General features: G+C 47.6%; 1 non-coding gene across 1 annotated transcript; it reads right to left on the reverse strand.

The window, feature by feature from the left end:
- Positions 1-11,868: 11,868 nt before the first annotated feature.
- TRNAE-UUC lies at positions 11,869-11,940 on the reverse strand. Its single transcript has one exon. It is a non-coding gene; the product is annotated as a tRNA-Glu (tRNA).
- Between the last annotated feature and the right edge of the window lie 496 nt (positions 11,941-12,436).

Here is a 12,436-nt window from a genome sequence, read left to right on the forward strand (position 1 = left end):
GACCCAGCAGAAGAGAGAGCACATGAGACACAGAGCATAATAGCTTTGTTTACTGATGACTAAGGTCTTGAAAGCACTACTGTACATTCCAACTCCCGGCTCAGGGCAGGACTCCAGGCTGTCCTTGTCCTCCAGACCCAGCAATCTATAATCAGAGACACAGAGAGGAAAAGAAGCCCTTTTCCCAGCCCTCAAGTATTCCTCCTCCTTCGGAGGGAGGACGGTGCCCCTTCTCACAAGCCTCCAGATAGATGATCCTGCGGGAAAGGAAATGGTGGGCAACCCGAGAAGGAGGCAGAAGTAGGGCAAGCTGTGGGGGTGGGGTGGGGGCCGCACCTGCCAGAGCCCTCATGCCCTGGGGCTTCCCCACCCAGCTGGGCATGCTCTGAGGCAGTCCCTATAGGAACAGCCTCGTGCGGAGCCTACCTCCAGAGGTAGAGGCACATACAGCAGACCCGGGCCCTACAACAGCCCGGGTCACACTGGAGCTTAGTTCACAACGAAGCGTCTTGTGATTTACCCTCTGACCCTCTTCTTGCACCGACATGACTAATTCCATCCGTCCTTCTCATGTGCCAAGAAAAATCTGGTAAGCACACCAACCCGAGTAAGGATGGTGGGCACCAAGCACTTCCCCCATTTCTGACACATGAGCACAAAACAAGAACTCACACAGCTCTCACCAAACTCCTGCATGAGAACAATCACGCCCCGGGCTCAGCAAGAGCTCTCAGACGGTAGTCGCACTGTCCCTCCAAAAAGTGCGTTCACCAGCATAGAAAGAACTCTGACCCAAAGTGCTTTCATTTAAACCCAAGACACACCAGAGCCCTCCACGGGAAGATTCCAGTTGCCCGGATCTGGGAGGAGTGGGAGCAGTGGAAGGTGGGAAGCAGCACAAAGGGCAGCAATCAACAGTGCCCGTATTCCCCCAGGGTCTCCCAGCAAACGAGAAAGACCAGCCCGATGGCACCGAAACTGCAGGAAGCTTCCACAGAGGAGAAGAGGGGACAAAGCAAGGCCTTCCTTGGCAGCCGCTTGGGGCATTTATCTGTTTTCTATGTTGGGCTTCTACCTACACATTCATTTGAAATTTTTTTTTAAAGTTCCAGCAGTGAGGGACGCCTGGGTAGCTCCGTAGGTTAAGTGTCTGCCTTCGGCTCGGGCCATGCTGCAGAGTCCTGGGGTCGAGTCCCGCGTCGGTCTCAAGCCCGTTTCTCTCTGCCTGCCACCCGCCCTGCTTGTGTGTGCTCTCTCTGACAAATGAATAAAATGTTTTTAAACATTTAAAAAAAAAAAAGTTCCAGCAGTTAAAATAGTTTGAAAATCATAGCTCTGGAGACCAGAGAAGGGGGTGGAGAGCAGGAGGAAAGAGAGAAGGCTAAGAATCTGGGCGTGCCTCCTGGGCACTTTGCGTGTTTATTTAGCCATCCTCATGTTGACCTTACCACGTAGGCACTGCGTTTTCTATTGCTTTTCAGATGAAGAACTAGGATTTAAAGAAAATACAGAATTTGCCCCTGAGGTCACACATCGGCAGAATCTATTCCGAGTCTGTCGAACTTGAAGCTGTGCTCCCAGGGCTGCTTGATTCCCCTCACCCGCCCCCCAGCTTTATTCCTCTGTAAACCTAGTAGCTATTTGTCTTTGCTTTCAGATGACGAAGGTTACACGGTCTGGGACAGCTTTGCCAAGAAATTCAAAATATTCGGGGACCCACTAATGTCCCAGCAGGCCCCGAGTTGAAGTAGTCACTGTGACCGAACCTTGGAGGCCAGACTGATTCTAAATTCTGAAAGCTCCAGGCTGAAAAGTAGGGCCCTGCCTGTTTCTTGTCAGAATGTCCTGGGGACTCTTTGTTTTAGATCCCAGTGATCTGAAGATGTGTAGGCTGCTCCATTTTTTACCATCACAGAGAGAGAACTTCGTAGAATTGCTAGGAAATAGAGCCAGCTCTCTACGTCCGGGGAATTTTCCAGTGTGTTCTTGCCAGAGAGGGAGCCTGAGCTCCCGTTACAGGGTGAAGCGAAAGGGATTTGCCAAGCACTCCATTCAGAGCTGTGTGCCGGGCAACCACTCGCTGTGGGGGACCAGCTTTTGTGCTTCTAAAAGGCTCGTGGAAGTAGCCAAGGTTCCCTGACCAGAAATGTTGGCTTTTGCAAAGTTTTGGCTGGTCGAGAATCTTGCCCGAAAAGGTTTGGTCTAGCTTCAGCATCCGGGGCAGGCAGAACCAGTGAAGCAACATTGTCCCAAGGGCAAGGCCTTCTGCTTGGCATCTGGTCGCTGAGGTCATTTTACTCGTCAGTGGCTGGTGGCCCAAGCAGAGGCTGGTGCACGAATTCATGACATGAACTTAAGAAAGAATCCTCCGTTGGCTGCACACTTGATCCCTCAGAGTTGTTGCACTTGTTTGACCCAACTCAGCCCTGGGCATTGGGCAAGTCAGTGGTGAGGAAAGGAACTCGAGTGTCCACACTGGAATTCAGCTGCAACGCCAGGGACAGACATCTACACCGAGCCATCGAAAAGTCAACAACAACAACAACAAAACAAAAAATAACCCCACACAACCAACGCTAGCAACGTCCGTTTCCCCAAACTAACCCCAAAAAGTGTTCAAGGAAAATACAAGTGTTGCTTCCTTGGTCTGGTGGTGGAAAGGTAGAACCGCGTTTTTCACTTCCGGTGTCTCTGCACACACTCTACCCTCTACTTGTAAGCCCGTTACCCTCCACTCACCAGCATCTACATTTACCTCTGGGTCACGGATCTAGAGATGGTGGCAGACTTGCAATCGGTGCGTTGAATCTACATAATCCCCTGGCTCCTTATGTTTATCCTTCTCACTTAACTTCTTTTAACTTTTCTTTTTTTTTAAGATTTTTTATTTATTTATTTGAGAGAGAGAGTATGAGCAGGGGGAGGGGCATAGGGAGAAACAGACGCCCCCACTGAGCAGGGACCCTGGGATCCTGACCTGAGCCGAAGGCAAATGCTTAACCAACTGAGCCACCCAGGCGCCCTTCTTTAAACTTACTTTGAAATAGTTATAGACTCACCAGAAGTTGCAAAACATTTCAAATTGAATCATAATTTACCTGAGGGAAGAGCTGTAGACTTACTTGCTCTGTCCCCCTTTCCTAGAAGTCTCTTGGCCCTGTGGCGGACACCACCTGAGCAAAGGAGTAATTGGATAGGAGACTGGAAATTTATGAACCCTTGGGGTCTAACTTTCTTGGAAGCAGAATGACTTTCTATGTATATATGCATATGCATAGACGTATATTTATATCATGTCATCAGAAGATCAAGTTTAAAAGGTAGAGAGCTCTCTTTAAATATCCAAGTTTTGGGGCGCCTGGGTGGCTCAGTCATTAAGCGTCTGCCTTCGGCTCAGGTCATGATCTCAGGGTCCCGGGATCGAGCCCCACATAGGCTTCCGTGCTCCACGGGAAGCCTGCTTCTCCCTCTCCCACTCCCCATGCTTGTGTTCCCTCTCTCGCTGTGTCTCTCTCTGTCAAATAAATAAATAAAATCTTAAAAAATAAATAAATAAATATCCAAGTTTTTCATTATGTTTTTATCATTGCAGAGCCTCAAAGGGAATGAATTCTATTTTCCCTTTTTATTGTCGTATTTGTGACACCTGACACTGGCCTCTTTCCAGCTTGTGAAAATACCAGTTGTTTCTGCTAACCCTCAGATAAGAACTCAAATAGAAATTCATTTTGATAAATCTCCCCAGGGCCTTCCACAACCAGCGAAGGAGTAATGGATCAAAATTCAACCTGAAAATAATTTTAAAAGGAAAAAACGACTTTGATTTTCATTTGCAACAGAGCAATAAGGCAAGGCAGCGCCCTGACAAGAGGAAGTTACCAGATGAAGAAAATCTAACGAGATCCAAGTTGTGCGCTTAAACAGTCTTTAAACTCTGGAGAAGAGCCTCTCGTGAAGGGTTACCAGATAACTGGTTTACTCAAAGACTCTCACATACAACTCACCTGGCATTTCCTATGTGAGGCCTAGGGCATCCAGGTTTTGTTTCTGGATGAGAAGATGGACTGCCCACCCCACCCTGGGGGAGGACGTGGGGGGCTGGTGTAGCAGGGCCTGGAGCCTTGTCCCTTCACTGCCCGCACTGCCCACTGAAGGGGTCAGCCCGGAACCCCGAGTCTGGAAGGTAAGAAGAGCAAGTAAAGGCTGACAGAAGGTTGGATGGCCCTGAACTCTCCTTGTGCTGGGGGGTTGGGGGGTGGACTGAGAGCCCAAGAAAGGACCTTTCCTAACACTCAACATAGACTACCGAGATGTATAGATATATTTCAGGGAAAAATGTTTGTGACTATAAAAGCAATATATACTCATTTCAAAGAAGTTGGAAAGTTAAAATAAGCATAAAAGGACAAAAATCACTTGTAATTCTACCATCCAGAAATAGCCACCGTTAACTTTTTAGTATATTTCTTTCCAGTTTTTATGTGTGTGTGTTTACTTATATAAACATATTAATATGGGATACAAAGTTGGACCCACACTACACATATAGTTTGGGATCCTGCTTTCTTCTGTATCCTAAAATAATCTTGACTGTAAATAACACCAGCTGTACAATATTCCATCATATGGATATACCATTTGTTCATTCATTCTCCTATTTTTATCATTTTATTGCTTCCCACATTTTTAATGATAGATGATGCTGTAAGGAAAAATATCCTTGCTCATAAATCTATCCTCGTTCATAAATCTATTTCTTTGCTCTTCTCTGATTCTTCCCTCAAAGTTGATTTCTGGAAGTAGAATTACCAGGTGAAAGGAAGAACCATGTTTTTGGCTCTTGCTGTGTGTTATATGCTAAGCAGCATTGCATGTAATTTGCACAACTCACCTTTCCCGTGTGTCCCACAATCACACACAAAGCGTGTGCAAGAAGCTATGTGCCAACACGAACGTGCCCAACTTACAAAATAATTAGCGGCACAGGGGCTTTGACTGATTCCTCACATAGTGTAGCAAGATCAGAAGGGACGGGGAAATTTGCAAGACTTATAAAAAATAACCTAACAAGTACCGCAGAGCCTCTGCCAGCTCATGTAGTACCTTTGTGCAAATTAGGAAAGTCACATCTTCCTCAAAACACGTTGCTGCCATCTGCCAGAAAATCATCACCCGAAACATCAAATCTATGCCGGCTGCAATGGGACCAGAGGCCCATGGAGCTGTGCAGGGCACAGTTGGTGCTCCTGAGAGGTCTGTCACAGCAGGTCAGCTACGCAACAGAACCCCAGCCACGCTCCCATGCACACGCTCCTCCATCTCCTCCCTTCCTACCACCGGCCGCCTGCAACAGCCCGCCCTCCCCCCTTCCCCCCCCCCCCCGCAGCCATCCACAAGAAAACCCCTCAGTCTCCTATTTGCCTGAAAATGACAATTGCCCCCTAGGCATCTGCTAGGTGTCTGGAACCCCCTCAATGGCCTGTGCTCTTAGGTTGCTCCATTTAGAGGTCCCGGCCTCGAATTTGTCAGAGGAGACAAATCTCATTCTCTCTGCCCCACTTCTCCATCTCTCTGGGGATGCTTATCATCTTGGGGTTGTCAACAAATCATCCTTTCCTTTCACACCCCACCGCTGAGCTGTTGCCAGCTCCTGATTATTCCTCCTTTCCTTCCCTCCTTGCGCCACTCTCTCTGCCTCCCTTGAATCCATTAACCCCAATCAGGACATTAACAAGCACAGGTTATGGAAAATTACTCCGGCTTCTGATAACTGTCAGGTTCACTGTCTCCACCTCCACTCAATGAACACATTTGATGCTTACAAAATCTCCTACCTTCCTCTCCATTCCCCCACTTCCAATTTGTCTATATTAGAGCTTAGAGTGGAAAATAGCACTAGACCAGAAAGCACCCAGAGGCAAGAAATAAATGGTGGGGGTCACTGCCTTTGGCAAACAGGCTCGCTAAGTTTATACACAGTGAGAAGGTCAGGGTGGAAGGTGATGCACCCAGACTCCTGCAGATGTCAGCCAACGTAGCCAAGACCCCCTGGGGGTGGGGGTATGGGGCAGGGGGAGCTCCCCAGGTCCACTCTCAAATGCTGCCAGATCTGGACAAATTCCTTATAAGGCCTCCATTTTCCACATGCAATTCTGTAACTTTTGCTTTTGAGCTTCCAGTGGAAATCCTAATGCAGGTGACGTTCCTCAAACTAACCTGGGGTTCTGATGAAGCATCAAACACACCCCAAGGGCCCACTGTTTCCATTTTAAAATCAGAGCCCGGGGCTGTGAGGCAGCCAGCCAAAGAGCGTGGGCCTCGGAGAAAGACTGCTATTCCCCACAGCCCCTCCAAACCCCTCTTTTTGGAACTTCCCCTAGGGAAGTCTGGAGAGAAGCTGGGAGGGCGGCCAGAGCCAGGGTGAGCCGCTGTCCCGAGCACTTACCCATGTTTTGGCAGTTTGTGGCAATAACCAATCCTCTCTCCTCTATATCTAATGAGGAGAAAATTAGAAAAAAAAAAAATGATGCATAGTAAAGAATTTGAACTTGCCCGGAAAGAGGTCTGGCCTTTGCCCTCAGCCTCTGGGAAGTAATCTATGTCATACCTGATAGGAGTATCTTTCCTTAGGACAGGTGTTGGACACACCTGATAGTTTTAGGGGCGAGCTGGCCATGTCAGGAAGACCATGTGATTTAGGGTCAGGGCTCTGGGTCGCTTGTTATCAGTCAACCTAGAGACTGAGTTCAACCACGTGGGTGATCAATCAATCATGCCTACATAATAAAGCCCCAATAAAAACTAAGATGAGCTTCTCTGGTGGGCAATATTCAATGCATATTGTCACATACCAATACTGGGAGGGTAATGCATCCTGATTCCATGGAGAGAGAAGGCAATGGAAGTTTGGCATTTGGAACACTCCAGACGCTGCCCTCTGTGTCTCTTCCTTTGAATGATTTCATTCTGCATCCTTACCCTGTAATAAACCATAACAGCTTTCAGTGAGTTCCGTGGGTCCTTCTAGCAGAGCATCAAACCTGAGGGTGGTTTTGGCAAGCCCCCCAAACTCGCAGTCGGTGTCCAAAGTGAGGGCAGACTTGGCAACTGCGCCTTCAAACTCTGCAGTTTGGTTAACTTTGGGCAAATGGGCTGAAAACAAAGTATGATGTGATCTGGGTTACCCCAAAAGGAAACTTTATTTTATGACAAAATTGCCAAATTCTGAAAATGAGGTTATAAAGCCATCTCGCGAGACCTGCCAAAACATTCTCCTCTTCGAACAAAAGTGTGGTTAGTGCCGACCACAAGCAGAGGGCCAGGCCCTCGAATCCAGGGAGTCTCATCCTGGGGTGGAACTGTCTCCATGCTTAACCCTCCAGAGGTTTCCCATCACACTGAGAATGAAATCCAAGTTTCTTAGCTGATGTGTGTGTGTGTGTGTGTGATTCCCCAACTAAACTGTCAATCTAGATCAGTGGTCATCACATCATAGGCACACTATAAATGTTGGCTGAATAAATGAATGGCTCGAATAAAGGGAATATAAAAATGTTTATTTTGCCAGCAAGATTTTATTTCTGGCTTACCTTTTCATTATTATTTTTTTATTGGGATATAACTCACATACCATAAAATTCAGTCTTTCACAACTGAGAGGTTTCTCGTACATTCACAAAATGGTGCGACCATCACCACTATTTAATTTATCTGGCTTACTTTGAATCCCTGTTCCTCCTTCCTCTCCCCCATGGGATTCTGACGAGGGCTGCCAACCACAACACCCCACGCGCATCAACCATCAGGAGGGCACGGGGCCGAGGTGAGGCCGAATTCCTCCCCAGCACTTTCCAACAGAAACTAAGAAAGGCCTTCCGTCTCGGCTGGGGAAGCTGTGCGGAATGAACATGGAGCTGGCAGGGCCCAGATCCCTTGCCGTGTGGAAGCAGCTGGCCCATGAGAGATGAGAATAAATCTGACAGAGAGAGAGAGAGAGAGAGAACACTGGGCTGGTGGTTCTTGAGGCCAATCCCACTACCCCCACTTCCCACAGTTCGGTTACATAAGCTAATGATTCCCTTGGGCCCTAACTAGTTCCAGTGACTTTCTGTAACTTGGAGCCTAAGGTGTTCCTCAGGACAATACAGTCCTTGTCCAGCTCACACCTTCCCTCAACACACATTTATTAAGTATTTACCATGTGCAGGGCCCTGGCCTTGGAGCACATAATCCTGGGGCACCATGGCAGGTGTGGGGAATGCAATGAGAGAGAAACGTGCAGAGCCAAGCATGTCACCTGTCAGTGGGGCAAGGCAGACCTTTGGAGGAAATGACATCTAAGATAAGGCCTGAAGTTAGAGAGGAATAAGTATCAGAAGGCGGGTACACAGGACACTAAGGGGAATCAGAAGAGGTTCCCAGTGGCAGGAAAGGTAGGGGAAGCTCCGAGAAGGACATGACACTTGAAGTAAGCCTTAAAGGATGGGCAAGACGCAGATATTTAGAGAAAAGGCACAAGAGCATTTCACAGAGGAAACATGGAGTGAAGGCAGATACAGGACCCAGGGAGAAATTAACGGGAATCTGTGACGCACAGAGGGAAGAGGTAGGAATTAGGCTGCAAAGGTGGGTTGGGAGCTCACAGTAGGCGAAGCCCCGCAGGTGTAGGCCAGGACAGCTGCGTGCTCAGCTCTGAGCTATGTGACAAGCAACAGAATGTGAGATGAAGAGATGGGTGAGTTGGGGACAGAGAAACCAGTTTGGCGCCTATTCCGACAGTCCACGGAGCAAGACGATCTGACCCAGCAGCAGGGGAAATCGATGCCAACATACGTGGGCATCACTGAAAAGGTAGAAATGATCAGATGTAACGTTGTGATGGGAAGTAGAGGAGAAAGAGGAACCAAACGTGATAACCACGGTGATGCTCGCACTAAGGGTGAGAGCCACGAGTGGCCACCAGCCCCGCCCTGGGCCAAGCCCTTTGCGTGCACTTTCAGATCTCATCTCCACAATGCCATGACGCGGGTCCTACTATCACCCCCCTTCTAGAGTCCAGGGAACTGAGGAACCGATGAAGTAATTTGCATCAACACCACCTGAATGACACTTGAAGGAATCAAGCAGAGGCTTGGGAAAGGACGAGGTCATTTTTGCATAGACTGAGTGTAAGTTGCCCATCTGGGGGAAGCCCAGCCTTGAACTTCGGTTTGACGTGTCCTTGCCAGACGGCAATAGCCTACGTTTTCTTCACGAGTACACAACAAAGGGCAAAATCCCAGGGTTTCTTAAATGGGGATACATTATTTTGACCGCTCCCCCCATCCACCGTGCCTGTCACTCTGTGACAGAAGGAAATGAGATTTATCCGATAAGCTTTGTTTTTCACAAAGCAATGTGCCATGATTACCCAGGACCCTGTGGTCTTCTAGGTGTTTGCAAATTGATTTTTTGATTATTTGTTCCAGTGATTTTCCAAGTATTCAGTGTTTTTCCAAGTTATTCAGCTTTACGATGTGGGTGTGTTAAATTTTGTATTTGCCTTCCCTTTCCTGTATTAAGTTTTAATGCTGTGATTATTTAAGATACTTTTTGCATGCAGCCTATATCTCTGAGGGAACATAGTTACAAATCTCTAGGACTATAAATACACACGTGGATGGGCATACAGCAATCTTCATGCACACTCCCTCAGACTTTATGACCATATGCAAAAATGGAAGCATATCAAGAACCTGTGACTAGTTCAAATATCCCAAATAAAGATCCTCACTGTCTAGAAATGTTTATATGGTGAATTAAAAAAAAAAAACCTCAAAATTTGTTATGACTATATTCATGTAGCTATTTGGTGAACACTGACCAAAAGCCAGATATAACAAAATTTTAAAATTCATGTTTTCTGCACCCAAGCCCCTTCCCTAAAGCCAGGATTTGGAGAGAGTGGTGTCTGGCCAGGACACCATGCAGAGACTCCATTTTTTATGGGTAAATCGAAAGTCCATTACCAAGGAATCAGAGGAATAAAATCCCAGACCCATGACTTCATGACTAAAAAGAGGGGCTCAATTAAATAACTGCTAAGTACCTTTGCAGCTCAAATAGTCATTGAATCTAAAGACTGATTATGAGAATGATTAATAAAAATTATGGCAAAATGTTTTGCAAAAATGCAAGGCTATGAGAATGCCGAATATAACTCAACCATTTCCCCAAAAAGTTAAACTCTTTCATTTTTTTAAGCATGTCTTTAGAAATATCTACTATGCTCTGAGTCTCAAGTATCATAGGCATCTAAAGAAAGCTTTTGTCAAATCCGTGAGCCCCAAAATCTATTTTATGAAAATGAATTATTCATAGGCTGAGTACATTTGACAGCCTTCATGTGAATAGAACTCACCTGCTAGATAAAAGCAAATTTTGAACGAAACAAATAAACAAAAAAAAAACACAACTCCTCACTGGCAGCCCGCTCTATCAGCGACCCTCCCTCCCCTTCTCCATTTAGACCTAGGAGCCCCAGGACTGACTGCATTATTCTTTGTTTCCCTAAACTCTAAATAAACCTGCAATAGTCCCTTTATTAAATTCTCTGCTAAGAATCTGTCATCAGTTTCCTACTGGGCCCCTGGCTGATAGAGGCATAATAATATTATCTAATAACAAAATAAGGATTAAATTGAAAAGGGTACGTAAAGCATTTAGCCTGGTTCATAGCAAGTGCTCAATAAATATTACCTATTGTTATGATTGGGCTTTTTATCTTCTTATCAGTTCTGTCCTACTTGATTCCATAAATGCAGATTATCAGCTGATGATAAATTTCTCCTCCAAGCCCTTTATTAGGGATTTTGAATAAATGTATATTTTCCGCCTAGTAATTTTCTCATGAAGGATGACATTTGGTTTTGTGACGCTTAGAATCCCAAAGGACTTTTAAAGGAGAGCAAATTTCAAAGTCACAGGGACACCAAGTCTTTTTCACGGTCATGTCTCAGTGTTGGTGGCAGTCTGGGAGCAACCGGGGAAGCTTCCAAAAATTCAACACCAGTGGGAAAGGAGTGTGGCTTCTGAATGCCTTGAGGATTTTCCTAATGGCAAATGTTTGGAGCGATAAGCAAGATAAACGATTACAGCCGAGGAAACACTTCTTGGGGTAACAGTTGGAAGCCGTCTTGTGACACATCGACGCTAAGATTCCTAATTCTAGTTCAGCATATCATGGGTTCTAGAAGTTTTAAAAACAGAATGTGTCAAATACATGTTGGGGCTGGAGAAGGAAGTGGTGTTCCCGGCCCGTGCCTCGCTCCTCGATAGTTACAATAACCGAAGTTCCCCTTCTTCCCTCCCCTCCCCACAGAACGGGTTCAGTGAGCTCGCCCGACGGCTAACCCCACAGACCGGACGCGGAGCTACTCTGCCCTTAATAATACGTCTTTTCTGGCAATCTTGCTGTCCTCAATAAAATGGCTTTAGGCAACTTAAAAGCCTTATAATGTCCCCACATGCGTCTTTTCTTTTTCTTTCAAAGAAGGGCACCGTTCGGTCACCCGCTCCATAGCCACAGAACAAGGAGCAATTACATCAGTAGTACCAGCCGAACAGGTATTTTAGCGCCGGACCCACCTTCTTCACTCGGATTCCATCCCCTATTTCAAAAGCTAACTTGCTCACTGTCGGAGCTACTGCCTTTCCGCCTGCTTCCGCCAGCCGCGCCGGGTTTGGGGCGGGACGCCCGGATTCCCTTCAGGCCCAAGCTTCCCTGCTGCTCTGAAATTGGGTTATAGGTTTTTCTAAAAACACCAGCCTTCTGGTTGAGGAGCTGAGGAGGGCCTGAATCGGCTTTTCTTTTTCCTAAAAGATTCGGCGTTCCCACACCGGGAGTCGAACCCGGGCCGCCTGGGTGAAAACCAGGAATCCTAACCGCTAGACCATGTGGGAGACAACGGAGGCTGTCGCAAGCCTTGGTAAATTGAGTCGTTCCCAGCGGCTTCCGCCCGCCGCCTCCCCCGTCCTCCGGCGTCAGACCTGCTTCTGCGTCTGCGGGGCTCCTGTGGCGCCCTTAACCCCTTCCGGGCCCCCGCTCTGCTCCGCTCCTTGCCAAGGGCCGCGGAATCTTTCCACCCTCGCGTCCTTTGTGAGCTCATCCAGTCCCCTGGTTCTAGACACCACGTCTCCACCCGAGTAGATTGGATGAGTCATTGTTCCTAATTCTGCACAGGAAGTCCCGCAGAGTGCGAAAGGACTGGTGTTGAGGGTTAGACTCGGGAAGAAGAAACCGGTGCCGTGGGGAGTCTCACGCCGCCACAGCGGAGGCCAGCGTGGAGCGGGTGTTCCAGCCGCGGAGCAGCCGCTCGGAGCCCGCCGCGCCCGGCCTCCGCCCCGCCGGGGCCTCCGCGTCTGGACCCGCTGCGCGCCGGCGCCCCCGGGCCGGGCT

Source organism: Phoca vitulina, unplaced genomic scaffold (genome assembly GCF_004348235.1).
Source record: "Phoca vitulina isolate PV1807 unplaced genomic scaffold, GSC_HSeal_1.0 scaffold5, whole genome shotgun sequence".
In the NCBI taxonomy this organism is placed as follows: Eukaryota; Metazoa; Chordata; class Mammalia; order Carnivora; family Phocidae; genus Phoca; species Phoca vitulina.